The following is a 14,202-nucleotide window of genomic DNA, read 5'->3' on the forward strand; positions in this document are numbered from 1 at the left end:
TTTGTTCTTTGTTTTCCAATTTTTAGATGAATGCTTGACTCACTTTTTCCTCTTTCTTAACATATATGCATGCCTGTTACATGTTTTCACAAGAAACACATGCTCAAGTGGTGTCTGGGTGGCTCAGCTGATTAAGCAATTGCCTTCGGCTCAGATCATGATCCTGGAGTCCCAGGATTGAGTCCCGCATGGGGTTCCCAGCTCAACAGGGAGACTGCTTCGCCTTCTGCCTCTCCCCACTCTCCTGTAGTATCTCTCATTCTCTCTCTCTCAAATAAATAAATCTTTAAAAAAAAAAAAAAAAGAAACACATGCTCAAAAGAACAGATTTTAGGTCATTTCCTTTTTAAAATATATTTCAGATTTTTTTTCTTCAAATTTATCAGGAGTGACTGAAATAAAAAAAAAATATAATTGAGTCCCATCTCAATGGAAATAGCTTTAAGGACAACTGGTCAGATGAATATTATTGCTTCCCATTTTCAAGCAGTAAATAGTTACCATTGATAAATAGACAGCTAGCTGTCTGTCAGGAATGCTTAAGATATATTATATAATACAACATGACTGTTGGGGGGGGCATTAGGAAATAACTTATGTGAAATTCTTTATTTCCTTATACAAGGTGAGCACAAAGGCACCACTTGTGCCCCTGAGGACATTGGACCTTGTACCTTTGAAAAAAGCTCTGGCTCCTTCATCATGAGCAGTCTTCTTCCAGCAGTCAAGCATGTCAGTTCCTTTGTCTCCTCGCTGCATCATCATTTGACAGTGAACAGTGTCAAAGGGATAGGAAGTCAACCATACAACCACTGTGACAAATTTTACAATCATCCAGCTGATAAAGATATGTGTATTCTTGGGATCTGGAAGCACTCCCTTTGCAGTGTCATGGATACCCAAGGAGGCAGCTCGGTAGATAAGGCCATTAAAGCCTTGGTGCAGGCCCTTAATCCCATCATATTTACAGATTTCAATCAGGTAGTCATCTGAGAATCCCTTTCAGCCCCAGCTTTGCCCACATCAGCTGGTAGACTGGTACGGGCAAAATTAAGAGGATACACAAAACACAAGTGTGTGGCCCCAGCAACACCACCTGATGTCAGATTTCCTGTGAATTACCGCCAAACCCTTGTTCTCTTGTCCACACCATCCAGGAAGATCTGCTTAATTTATCTTTGAAGGCAACGTTGAGAGCTTGGGTGGAGAAGTATCTAATGACATTGACCAGGTTACCATGCTAGAAGGACAAGGCTTCCTGCTCCTTGGGGTTGTGCACCATGCCATCCATAATGCTCTTATATTGCTTATCTGCAGTGACTGTGGGAATGCTACACCTGTAGCAGCAGCCTGACCCACTGGAAGGATGCTACCATGGACCTGGAGATGGGCAGGACCACTCTACCTGCTAGAAAGTCCTTGGTGAAGTTCAAGGTCCCTGGCGTCTGTCACACTGAAAGGAAAAAGGAGGTGGGCAACTCAGGTACTGTGATAGACACCAGCTGGGACTCCAGGAATCAGCTTCTAATTCTGATATCTAGTATTTTCATTTTCAATAATATCAACATATGTTTTATTTTTTTCCATTATGATTTCCAAACATTTGTATTTTTTAGTTACTTTTGTTATTGATTTCTAGTAAAAGTTGATTATGGGCAGAAAGTAAACTTTTCAATTCTTTGAAATATTTTGAGACTTGATTTATAGACCAGTACACAGTCAATTTTGTTTTGTTTTTGAAATTTTAAAGAGAGGGCATGAGTGGGAGGAGGGGCAGAGGGGAAGGGAGAGGGAGAGAGAATCTCAAGCAAACTCAGCACAGAGCCCTGGCACCTAACACCCTTCCATCATACAACACTGACCTCATGACCTCAGCAGAAACCACACTTAACTGACTGAGCCACCCAGGCACCCCCACAGTCGATTTAAAAAAAAAGATTTCATATGTGCTTGCCCAGTAGATGCATTCTGCAGTTAGTTATTTCATTATCATGGTTCTACAAATATTCTGCTTTCCCCCAGTTCTTCCATTTATATCTAGAGTGAAATATTAAAAGCTTCCACTGTCATCATAGATTTTTCATTTATCCTTATACTTATGTCAATATTTGCTTTTTAATATTCAAGGCTAGTTATCAGATTTAAGAAATTAAAATGTTTATGTGGTCCTGGCAAATTGAACTCTTATTATTATGAAGTGATCCTCTTGATTTCTAATAATGCCTTTGCCTTAATTCTGATGTCTACTGATACTAATATATCCAAGCCAGCAATCTGTTGTTCTTTGTATAATTATTTTTTTCTAGCATTTAACTTACAAATCTATATCCTTTATGTCTAAATTATTGTTTAAATATTTTCCATAAACAATAAGGATTTACAAAATGCAACTGATAATTTTTTTAAAAAATAGAATATTGACTTTTTATATTTAAAGTAATTTTTGATATTAGACTTTATAGTCTTTTTATCACAACATGTTTTCATTTGTTCTGTTTCTTATTTTTTCCGCCCTTTTTAAAAAACCATTGCATTTTTTACCCCTGCTGGATTAGTTTAAATTTATACAATCAATTTCTCTTTAGTTGTTATTACAGATATTACCATATGCTCCCACGACTTATCAGAGCCTTAGGCTGATAAATTGTTTTACTCTTCCCAAATAATATAAGGACAATAGAGCAGTTTAACTCCCATTAAACCCCACCAGCCATGGTTGTACTGCATTTACTATACTCTTTCTCTCTCACAGATTGTTTTCCTGCCTGAAAAACTTTCTTTGATATGTTGTTAAGGTTAGAGCTGCTGGAGGTAAATTCACCCAGTTGTTTTGTTTGTTTGTTTGTTTGTTTTTGCTTTTGTTTTCCAATCTCAAATTGTCTTTGTCTATCCTCAGCCTTGGAAAGTATTTTCCCCAGGTACTGAATTTTAGGTTGGTGAGCTATTTTCTCTCAGTCCTTTCAGAGAAAATTTTATTACATTTGGTTTCTATTTTTGCTCTCGAGAAGTCAGCTAAACATCTAATTGCTCCTTTTTTGGAGGTAATCTATCCCCCCCCCCCCCGTAATTGTTTCTACCATTTTGTTTTGTCTTTTATTTTCCCCCCCTGGTAGTTATTATGTGGTATGGTATGTGTAGATTTCTTTTCATTTACCTGCTGGAGATACAATAGACTTCTCTTCCATAATTTCACCAAAAATTTCATACCACATCGTATTCTCCAAGATCCTAATTAAATCCTTGTTACAACTTTTATCTTTATCCTGTGTTTTCTCTTTGTTATTTCTTACTCTTTTGATGCTTTGTAGCTTCATTTATTTAATTTCTCATTTTTTCCCTTAAATTAACTGTCTTTTCAGTTGTCTCAGTCTATTGACTGTAGCTTTTATCATACTGTTCTAGAAATTCTATTTGATTTTTTTCAAATCCATTCAATCATTTTATATAATTTTTAGCTTCTTGCTTAAATATTCAAGTCCAACACTCCTATTTATTTATTTATTTATTTGTCAGAAAGAGAGAGAGAGAGAGCACAAGCAGGGGAGGCTGTAGACAGTGAGAAGCAGGCTCCCTGCTGAGCAAAGAGCCTGATGCTGGACTTGATCCCAGGACCCCGGGTTTATGACCCAAGTCAAAGGCAGATGCTTAACTGACTGAGCCATTCAGGCATCCCTTTGCTTATTTTTAAACAAAATATATGTTTATATATTTGACAGAGAAATAGAAAGAGAGACAGTAAGCATGAGTGAAGGGATGGAGAGAGGGAAAAGGAGAAAATCCTCCAACTGACTCTCCGCTGAGCACAAAGCCCTATATGGGGCTCGATCTCAGGACCCTGAGATCCTGACCTGAGTTGAAATCAAGAGTTGGACCCTTAACTGACTGAGCCACCCAGGTGCCCCCCTCTTTATCTTTAAACATCGCAGGCATGGCTGTTTTACAATTTAGTTACAAGTAACTCCAGTGTTCATAGTTTTTCTGTCTCTGTGTCTGCCCCCCAATCTCTCTGCTTATTTGGGGAAAACATATATATAAATAAAACATATATAAAATAAATTTATATATATATATATAAAATAGATTTTTTGATTATAAGATATTGTTTTCTTCCTTCAAGAATTATTCTAGACACACAAGGATGCTAGTAAGTCAGTTTTTCCTTCATCTGAATTCAGATTCAAGGTTTTGTGGTCTACCCAGATGATTTGAATATTAGGTATAGTAGGGATAGTTTAATTCCAGTTAATCTTACTTCTGGGGTATAACCATTTTAGTAGTTGATAGCCGTGGTGGGAATGATTTAGTAGTTCCTCAACTAGAGACCAAGTAGATCAAGGTTTTTGATCTCCTAATCCTGTGAGGCTGTAAAATTTTTAGCCCAGCTTCCCGATTTCATCTTCTGGAAAGGAAAATGACCTTGGAACAAAGGCAGCCTGAATGTAGGTCTAACTCTTTTCTCTGAATTCCAAAGCATCTGGTTTTACTCAACCTGCTAATTCTTACCAACTTATTCTTATCTAGTAAAACTAAGAATTTTGTTTTTAATTTGTCTCACTTGTGAAGTTGCTTTCAGCAGGAAGGTTGGTCACAATTACCTAGATGCTCATTATTGAAAGTGGAATTATTTTGGACATTTTAGTTTTTCCTTTTGTGAAGTGATCAGGCATTACAGTGACTCATTGATTTATAGGGATCTTAGACACCGTTTGTATCCTTGCAAGGACCCAGGTCCTTAACTTCCGCTTCCATAGGCCAGTGAAATCTATCACAGGAAAACCATTGAACCATTGAATCAAGATCAGAGTCAATAGCCCCTAAGACTATAATGGTATCTCTTAGTAAATTTGTCTGTTGTTTCATATTCCTTCTCTACTTATTCACAAAGGGAATCCTTCCTGCTTTTCCTTTCTTCCTATACCTATCCCTCCCTTTTTCCATCCTTCCCTCCATCCTTTCTCTCTCCTTCCTTTTTTCCTTCCTTTTCTCCTTTCAGATAATTCATACTCCAGGGAAGTATTCTTCACAGACCAAAATATCTAGACACTTGAGTAGTGCAACACTTACAGGAGAAAGGTAGCAAATTTTTAGATTCTTATATCATGGAAGATGAATTTTTGGAATAGGGTATGGGTGACGCCATTTAGTTAGAAGGGTGATCTTTCTTTTAAGTCTTTTATTTTAATTTATTTTATTTTTTTGCAGTTTAGTTTCACTGCTTAGTATTTGTGCTCTGTGATGGAATGCTAGAGAACAGCATGTATAGGAATGAAGTCATAATCAGTTTGATTAAGGTGAATGGTCACTAAGTTATGGCTAAATATCATGATTGCCATTGTTTTCATGAAATATATGTGGAGGTGATACAAATAGTTACTATATGAAATGTTCATATACTAGAAACTCTGGTAGAGAGATGGTACACCCTATTTTAATCATTAGATGTAAATGTCATCTGTTAAAATAGGGATCCTGAAGTTCAGAAGTTTAAGTGACTTGTTTAGGTCCAAATTAAGAATGGAGTGTTTCACTTCTCAACCTGGCCAAAGCAATCCTTAAGGAAAGCTTACTATTATCTCGGGCTAAAAATTCAGTGTTTGAGTGGTGAAAGTACTATTCTACTGTTATCTGGTAGTGATGGGAGATAGAGGAAAATAGAGAGGCTCAGTCAAAAGTGCTAATAAAACAAATGACTAGAAGTGCATACAGTTAGACCAGTCAAATTGGCTAAAATTAACAAGTCAGGAATAGCAGATGCTGGCGAGGATGCGGAGAAAGGGGAACCCTCCTACTTGTTGGTGGGAATGCAAGCTGGTGCAACCACTCTGGAAAACAGCATGGAGGTTCCTCAAAAAGTTGAAAATAGAGCTACCCTATGACCCAGCAATTGCAGTACTGGGTATTTACCCTAAAGATACAAATGTAGTGATCCAAAGGGGTTCATGCACCCGAATGTTTATAGCAGCAATGTCCACAATAGCCAAACTATGGAAAGAACCCAGATATCCATCAACAGATGAATGGATAAAGAAGATGTGGTATATATATACAATGGACTACTAAGCAGCCATCAAAAGAAATGAAATCTTGCCATTTGCGACGACGTGGATGGAACTAGAGGGTATTATGCTTAGCGAAATAAGTCAACTGGAGAAAGACAACTGTCATATGATCTCCCTGACATGAGGAAGTGGAGATGCAACATGGGGAGTTTGGGGGGTAGGAAAAGAATAAATGAAACAAGATGGGATCAAGAAGGAGACAAACCATAAGAGACTCTTTATGTCACAAAACAAACTGAGGGTTGCTGGATGTGGGGAAGCAGAGGTGGTGGGGTTACAGACATTGGGGAGGGTATGTGCTATGGTGAGTGCTCTGAAGTATGTAAACCTGGCAATTCACAGTCCTGTACCCCTGGGGCTGATAATACATTATATGTTTATAAAAAATAAAAAAAATAAATAAATTTAAAAAAAGAAGTGCATACAGTTAGGATTGGTCTATAAATGTATTCCTTATTTATTGCTCAAACTTCTGTCTCATCTGTGACCATATGTTCCATTTTTGTGCATTTTGTCACTCTTCTAAACTTACCTTCAATACTCTTTCACCTGCATCTATACCAGATTGCAGTTTTCTTGGCCCTGCATCCAACTATAGACAAGCAGACATTTCTAGTTTGTTTATGCAATTGAGAACTGTCCTTACTTGGGGCTCAACAATGGCAGTAGGTGTGAGGGGACAGTACCAACAAACAATAGAAGAAATCAGAGTAGTCTTGGGTAATAACTTTCCATCCTTTCCCCCTCTGGCTACTATAAGTTATGGTTGACCTTAGGAGCTAAGATGTGTTCTCATCTATCTTAATTCTCCTTGACAGTATAATATGTGTCTCTCTAGGCTCTATAGTACTTACATTACTGAAAGTTGATTTCATGCCAGAAGGTAAATATAGTGAACAAAACTAAAGTGTTATTAGTTTCATATATTTTATTTAAAGAAATGCAATTATAATTCTTGGTGCCACCAAAATAAGTCTGCAAAGTTTAAGCTTGCCTGTGTAAACTTAGACTTTTTTTTTTTTAAGATTTCTAGATGTAATTGCAATGGTTGTCTCAAGGAGGGCGGGTGTTATAATAATATATTGGAGTCCACTCTCGGCTGTCTGTAATTATTGTATAACTTATTATTACAAATTAGTGTTAGTAGGCATGGTTTTCATGATTTAGCCCTATGAGATTAAGCATTTATTTTGAAGCTTACGTCTCAATCACACTGTCTTCTCTAACAACATTTATGTGAAAAGAAAACAATATAAGGTAAGGACAGGGCAATATTTATCTTATACATTCATAAGTTTTACAAAGAAATCTCTGAAGACTCCATCCTTGTAACTGTATCCCAGAAACAATCTTACTCTGTCATTCTGCAGGTTTATTTGTTCTGCAACTTCATAATTCAAGGAAAGACAACTTCTTTGTAAACATCCTGTAGCAGTTGATGTTTTAGGGAACAATAAACCTAAATCTAACATATTGATTTATTTTAGCTCCAGGAAGATATTAAATATTTTTATAACAATCTGCCTTTCTTTGGAATTTAGTCTTTGGTTATATGATACCCCAACAGTTACATTAATAGCTGCTAAAATGTGATTATATTAAGCTCTTTGTATCAAATTTTGGGGTGCCCTACAGTTTTACTATTATTTCTATTTTTATGCATACAAGGAAGTATACTCTCAAGCAAACCAAATTCCTAATTTCATTACTGGTGTTGTTTTTAAACTTTCCAGGGAAAATGCTCCTACCATCTAAGTAGGAGGTGTTCATCTTAGCCCAAGCTGTGAAATCAATTGATAACTTTTATTAATTATAATATAGTTTGGTCTAATAAATCTCACATGGCAGGAGCCTTAAAATCTATGACTAAGAATTTGTATTTATATTCCCAATAGGGATGGAAATTCTTCCCAACTCCTATTCCAAGAGTCATTCAGAACCAGCATTTGAAAGAGCTGAGTAAAGTCATCTTCATCTTTACTGACATAATGGACTAAATCTACCTAGTATATACAATGTATTCGGATTTCTGAGGAATTATTTTGCTTTGCTTTGGATTTAAGACTTCTAATTTAAATAGATGGTAACTACAGAAAAAAAAAAAAAGTGGAAATCCCATCCTCATAATCTGGTTTTAACATCCAGTAACTTCTGGACACAACTCTAACTTTACCACCAAGAAAAAGTAAGAAAGAGAGAGAAAATATGAATATATTCTGTATATTACTGTGATTTGTGCTGATTATATGCATATGAATGTAATCAAAATATAGGTATGAGTGTGTGTGTGTGTTTTAAATGAACTAAAGGTTGCATTACTTTGTTTCGTAAAGAGACTGAATTTGGAACAGCAATTGCAAGAGGCTTCTGTTCCTCCCCTTGGCCCAAGAGGCAAATGAAATGCAGGACATAGTAGGTATTTCCACCTATACACCTATCAATTCTGATGTGGCCCCTAATATTTCCAATTCTCCCAGAAAGGGAGTATTGCTTTTTCTTTATGACTTTGACTAGAAATGTGGTTTTAGAAGCTTTCACCTGGCTTTTTCTTTTAAAATAAACTTTACTTCATGGGTTATGAAACCAATGTCTTGATATTGCCTGCCTTCTAAGATCACTATAAGAACATCCCAAGTCAAACTCTACTTATTATTTGGCCCTCTTAAGTTCCCAATTTCATTGCTAAATCACCATATTATCCTATGTGGTTAGAAATTAGTTGTTACTTTAGAGCCTGGTGGTAGATAGAATAATGATTCCCCCAAAGGTATGTATATCTTACTCTCTGGAACCTGTGGGTGTGTTACAGAATGAGGGTTGTAGATGGAATAAAGATTAGAATTAACTAACTTTGGAATGGGAGGATTCTAGTGGGATATTCAGGTAGGTCCGATATACTCCCAAAGCTCGTTATAATGGATGAGATGCACATGATTGTGTCAAAGTGTGATATGAAAAAATCTTGACCAGTAATTATTGGCTTTGAAGACAGAAGTGGGCCAGGAACAAGAAACATGGACAGCTTTTAGAAGCTGGAAAAGGAAAAAAAAAAATTAGATTCTCCCCAAGAGCCTTCAGAAAGGAAGGAAGTTTTGCTGACATTTTCATTTTAGCCCAGAAAGACCCATTTTGAACTTAGGACTTTTGGAACCATAATTTTGTGTGTGTGAGTGTATACTGTACATTCATGTATTTGTTATAGCAGCATTAGAGAACTAATTCTGAGACAATGTCAAATAAATCTTGAAAAAATCTGGACATTTCTCTTTCCTTAATGTATAATCACCTTGGTTGATAGCAGCACGTTCCTAAAGCCATAACGTTTCAACATATGAATTTCGGGGAATACAAACATTCAACCCATATCACAGCCTTTCTAGAGCCAAGATTAAGAGCTGTTTGGGTTTGTTGCTCATAATAAATCTATCCCATCAACCCTATATCATTAAATCTTTGGAACTTTCAGTGAATTTTGGGTACCTCAATTTCATTTAAAACAGTTCTCTATGGGGCGCCTGGATGGCTCAGTAGGTTAAAGCCTCTGCCTTCGGCTTGGCTCATGTCATGATCCCAGGGTCCTGGAATCGACCCCCGCATCAGGCTCTCTGCTCGGTAGGGAGCCTGCTTCCCCATCTCTCTCTCTCTGCCTGACTCTCTGTCTACCTGTGATCTCCCTGTCAAATAAATAAATGAAATCCTTTAAAAAACTTATTAAAAAAATAAAACAAATCTTAAAAATATCAACCAACCATTAAAATGAAAGGTAAAATCCTACTTTTTTGAGCTTGTATATCGAAATTAGTCTAGTTAAAAGAAGCTGCCTCTCCAAAGTTTTTGAATTTTTCATGTTTCTCCCAGTCATCTGTCACAACAGACCCTTGGTCTGTCAAAATATCCTTCACATCATGTATTTCTATGTGCACACAGGCTTAATAAGTTAAATAACTCTTTCTTACATACCATTGGTTAATAGCCCTATCTTCTAAGGCCAACTGGACCCTAATTACCTTCAAACTCAGAACAGTTAGACAAATAATGCAAATTTCTTCAACTACTTGATTTCTAATTGTTGTCTTGGTCAGTGTGTTTTCCTGAAGACCACTGAATCCCTTGCAGATAGTATCACAGGTAAGGATTTATTTAAAAGCATGAGCTACCTGACAAAATTTCTAGGAGGATCAGAGAACCAAATCTTCACGGTGCTGAAGCAATGAAGATGTAAGACAACATCCAAGTGTCACATGATTATTCAGAAAAAACTTCTATTTATCACTTGCTTTGAGGGATTCATAAAGGAGAGAGAAAATGTAAAATTTGGAATGGTTTTTCTTGTTTGGCTTTGCTGAGCTTGAATCTATGATATGATATCTTTCAACAAAGTTGGGGAAAGTTCATCCATTTTATCTTCAACTCACACATATGTTTACACTTTTTGATGTTCTGCAGCTTGCTGAGGCTATGTCCATTTTTAAGTCTTTTTCTCTTCTTAAGATTAGATATTTGGTATTGATCTATATTTAAGTTTGCTCTTTGTTTATCATTTCTATCCAGATTGACATCCATCTAATGAACGTAATTACATATTTATCATATTTTCACTTTCAGAATTTCCCTTTTCTTTGCTCCTATATCTCTGCTAAAATTTGTGACCTTTTCAATTCATTTTCAGCATGTTTTTCTTTATCTTATTGATAACATTCATTACAACTTTCTTCAAAAAGTTGAAGTTGTCTACTGATTCAGATATCTGACTTATCGCATGGTTGGTTCCTTTTGTCTTTTTTCTTTGGGTTGTATTTTCCTGATGCTTCATATGATGAATAATTTTGTATTTTTATAATCTGGGCTCTGAAATTTTGTTGTGGAGATGCTGAATTTGGATATAGTGCTGTTATTCTTTATTTTAGCAGGAAATTGATTGGACACCAACTATAAACTCTGTCTACTTGAAAGTGTCTCAAAGCTCAGTTTCTTCCTTTTATCTTCTATTGTCTACTTTGAGTTCATCTAGATTACACATGGTTCCAGGTTTGTGCAGAGTTTTAGATTGAAGTCTGAATGTAGAATGTGTATCTCAACACTAGCTTTTGCCTTTTGGGGTTCTCCTTTCTCTTGTTCTAATTGTGTGGTTATCCAAATGTCTTGTACTAAACAAATTTTTTTTTAGCCAAGAGAAAGTTCAGGTTTTTTTTTTTTTAAGTTAAATTCAAGTTATTAACATATAATGTAGTCTTGGTTTCCAGAGTAGAATTTAGTGATTCCCACTTACATATAACACTCAGGGCTTGTCCAAACAGGTTCCCTCCTTGATGCTCATCACCCATTTGTTGCATCCCCCAACCCTGTCTCATGCCCTCCAGAAACCCTCAGTTTGTTCTCTATAGTTGAGAGTCTCTTACAGTTTGCTTCCAGGTTTTCTATTAGAAATATTACTATCCTGCATGATATTGATCAAAGCTTTCTATTACTATAATGCCTTAAAAATGAAAATTTATCTTGTGCCACCTTTTCTTTCTAGTGTTGACTCACATTCAAAAAATCGACTTTATTCACTCAATTCACTCACTGGTATCTTTAGGTGATTGTTACTGTTTGTTTTTTTTCTTTTTCTTTCTTTCTTTTTTTTTTTTTTTTGTCCTAGATATTTCTTTAAAGAGTTTTTTTATCTATTATGGAGAGAGAGATAGAGGAAGTGTGAGGAGGAGGTACAGAGGAAAGGGAGAGAGAGTCCCAAGCAGATTTCACCCTGAGTGTACAATCCAACAGTAGGGCTCAATTCCAGGACCCTGAAATCAGGATCTGAGCCAAGACCAAGAATTGAAGCCTCAACTGACTGTGCAACCCAGGCACCCCATTCTACATTTTGACTGGAATCTGTAATTGTCATCTTTAGGAATTTCTGTCCAACACTTGGTTGTAAAAAATTCTAAATGTGCCTTTTTTTTTTTTAAATATAAATGCAGGCTCTTTGCCTAATTTTTGAGACATAGCGATACCCATTTGTTTACGTATTTATTGGCTGTTTTCATTTAAAAGGACAGAATACAGTAATTTGGACAAAGACCATAGGGAATGGTGACTATTATAAAGTATTTACTATTTGTATCTTTACAGAAATAATTTTCTGACTCTTGTCTTAAATTATGATTCAGAACATGTACCTCTTTTGGGAGGGTGGATTAGGGTGGGGATTTTAGCATATTGATTAAATGGTTTCTACACATATGACATGAATATGTCAGTGTCAGTTAAATAAAAATTATGGGTTTCAGGGGACAGGAGACCAAAAGAATCATTATTATGTACCAAACACTGTAATGATATTGATTGAGTTCTGAGTACACACATATATTTTTATAATACATATATTTAGATAATATATAAAATAGTTAACATATAATTATATAATATATTTAAAAAACACAGAATTTGTGTAGCACAGCATTGAGCTCTTCATTGAAAATGTCTAAAAAAGTAAGGAAAGAGAGGTTGGGAAGAAAATTCTAACTATGTTCCAGAAGTTTAAATATTCCAAATGTAAGTAAATATTAATTTAATATTTGGAAAATATTCCAAATGCAATTATGATTAGAATCTCAAGAGGGAGTGAATTTCTTTTTGTTTGAGTTTAATTCTTTGCTAATTGATAAGTCAATTCAGTTTTTCTTTGTTATTAACATTTAATGTACTGTTTGTTTCAGGGATACAAGTTTGTGAATCATCAGTCTTACAGAGTTCATAGCACTCACCATAGCATATACCTTCCCCAATGTCCATCATCCAACCAAGCTATCCCTCACCCCCACCCCTCCAGAAACCCTCAGTTTACTTCCTGAGATTAAGAGTCTCTTATGGTTTGTCTCCCTCCATTTCTTGATTGGATTATCTGTCATTTGGGTGTTGAGTTTGATAAATTATTTATAGATTTTAGATACTAGCCCTTTAGCAGATATGTCATTTGTGAATATCTTCTCCCATTCTATCAGTTGTCTTTTGGTTTTATTGACTGTTTCCTTCACTGTGCAAAAGATTTGGATCTTGATGAAGTCCTAACAGTTCATTTTTCCCCTGCTTCCCTTGACTTTGGTGATGTTTCTAGGAAGAAGTTGCTGCAGCTGAGGTCGAAGAGGTTGCTGCCTGTGTTCTCCTCAAGGATTTTGATGGACTCATGTCACACATTGAGGTCTTTCATCCATTTTTGAATCTATTTTGTGTGTGGTGTAAGGAAATGGTCCAGTTTCTTTCTTCTGCATATGGATGCTCAATTTTCCCAACACCGTTTGTTTAACAGACTGTCTTTTTTCCATTGGACATTCTTTCCTGCTTTGTTGAAGATTAATTGACCATAGAAGGGTCCATTTATGGGCTCTATATTCTGTTCCATTGATCTATATGTCTGTTTTTGTGCCAGTACCATACTGTCTTAATTATGACAGCTTTGTATTAGAGTTTAAAGACTGGAATTGTGATGATGGAAACTCTGGTTTTCTTTTTCAACACTCCTTTTGCTATTGGGGGTCTTTTCTGGTTCCATATAAATTTTAAGATTATTTGTTCCATTTATTTGAAAAAAAAATGATGGTATTTTGATAGGGATTGCATTAAATGTGCAGATTTCTTTAGGTAGCATAGACATTTTCACAATATTTGTTCTTCCAGTCCATGAGCATGGAATGTTTTTCCATTTCTTTTTGTCTTCCTCAATATCTTTCATGAGTACTTTATAGTTTTCTGAGTAAAGGTTCTTTCCTCTTTGGTTAGGTTTATTCCTAGGTAACTCATGGTTTTGGATGCAATTGTAAATAGGATCAACTCCTTAATTTCTCTTTCCTCTATCTTGCTGTTGGTGTATAGAAATGCAAATGATTTCCGTGCATCGATTTTATATCCTGACACTTTACTGAATTCCTGTATGAGTTCTCACAGCTTTGGAGTGGAGCCTTTTTGGTTTTCCACATAAAGTATCGTATCATCTTAAAGATTGAGAGGTTGACTTCTTTGCTAATTCAGATGCCTTTTATTTCTCTTTGTTGTCTGATTGCTGAGGCTAGGACTTCTAGTATATGTTGAATAGCAGAGGTGATAGTGGACATCCCTGCCAATTAATTTCATGACCTTTGGGGAAAAGCTTTCAGTTTTCCCC

The 14,202-nt window shown here is 35.9% G+C and overlaps 1 pseudogene; it reads right to left on the bottom strand.

Moving 5' to 3' along the window:
* Positions 1 to 594: 594 nt before the first annotated feature.
* On the bottom strand, positions 595 to 3,212 carry LOC101670382 (annotated as a pseudogene).
* Between the last annotated feature and the right edge of the window lie 10,990 nt (positions 3,213 to 14,202).

The sequence above is a fragment of the Mustela putorius genome, unplaced genomic scaffold, assembly GCF_011764305.1.
Source record: "Mustela putorius furo isolate JIRA1106 unplaced genomic scaffold, ASM1176430v1.1 tig00000430_pilon_pilon_pilon, whole genome shotgun sequence".
NCBI classification, from domain to species: Eukaryota; Metazoa; Chordata; class Mammalia; order Carnivora; family Mustelidae; genus Mustela; species Mustela putorius.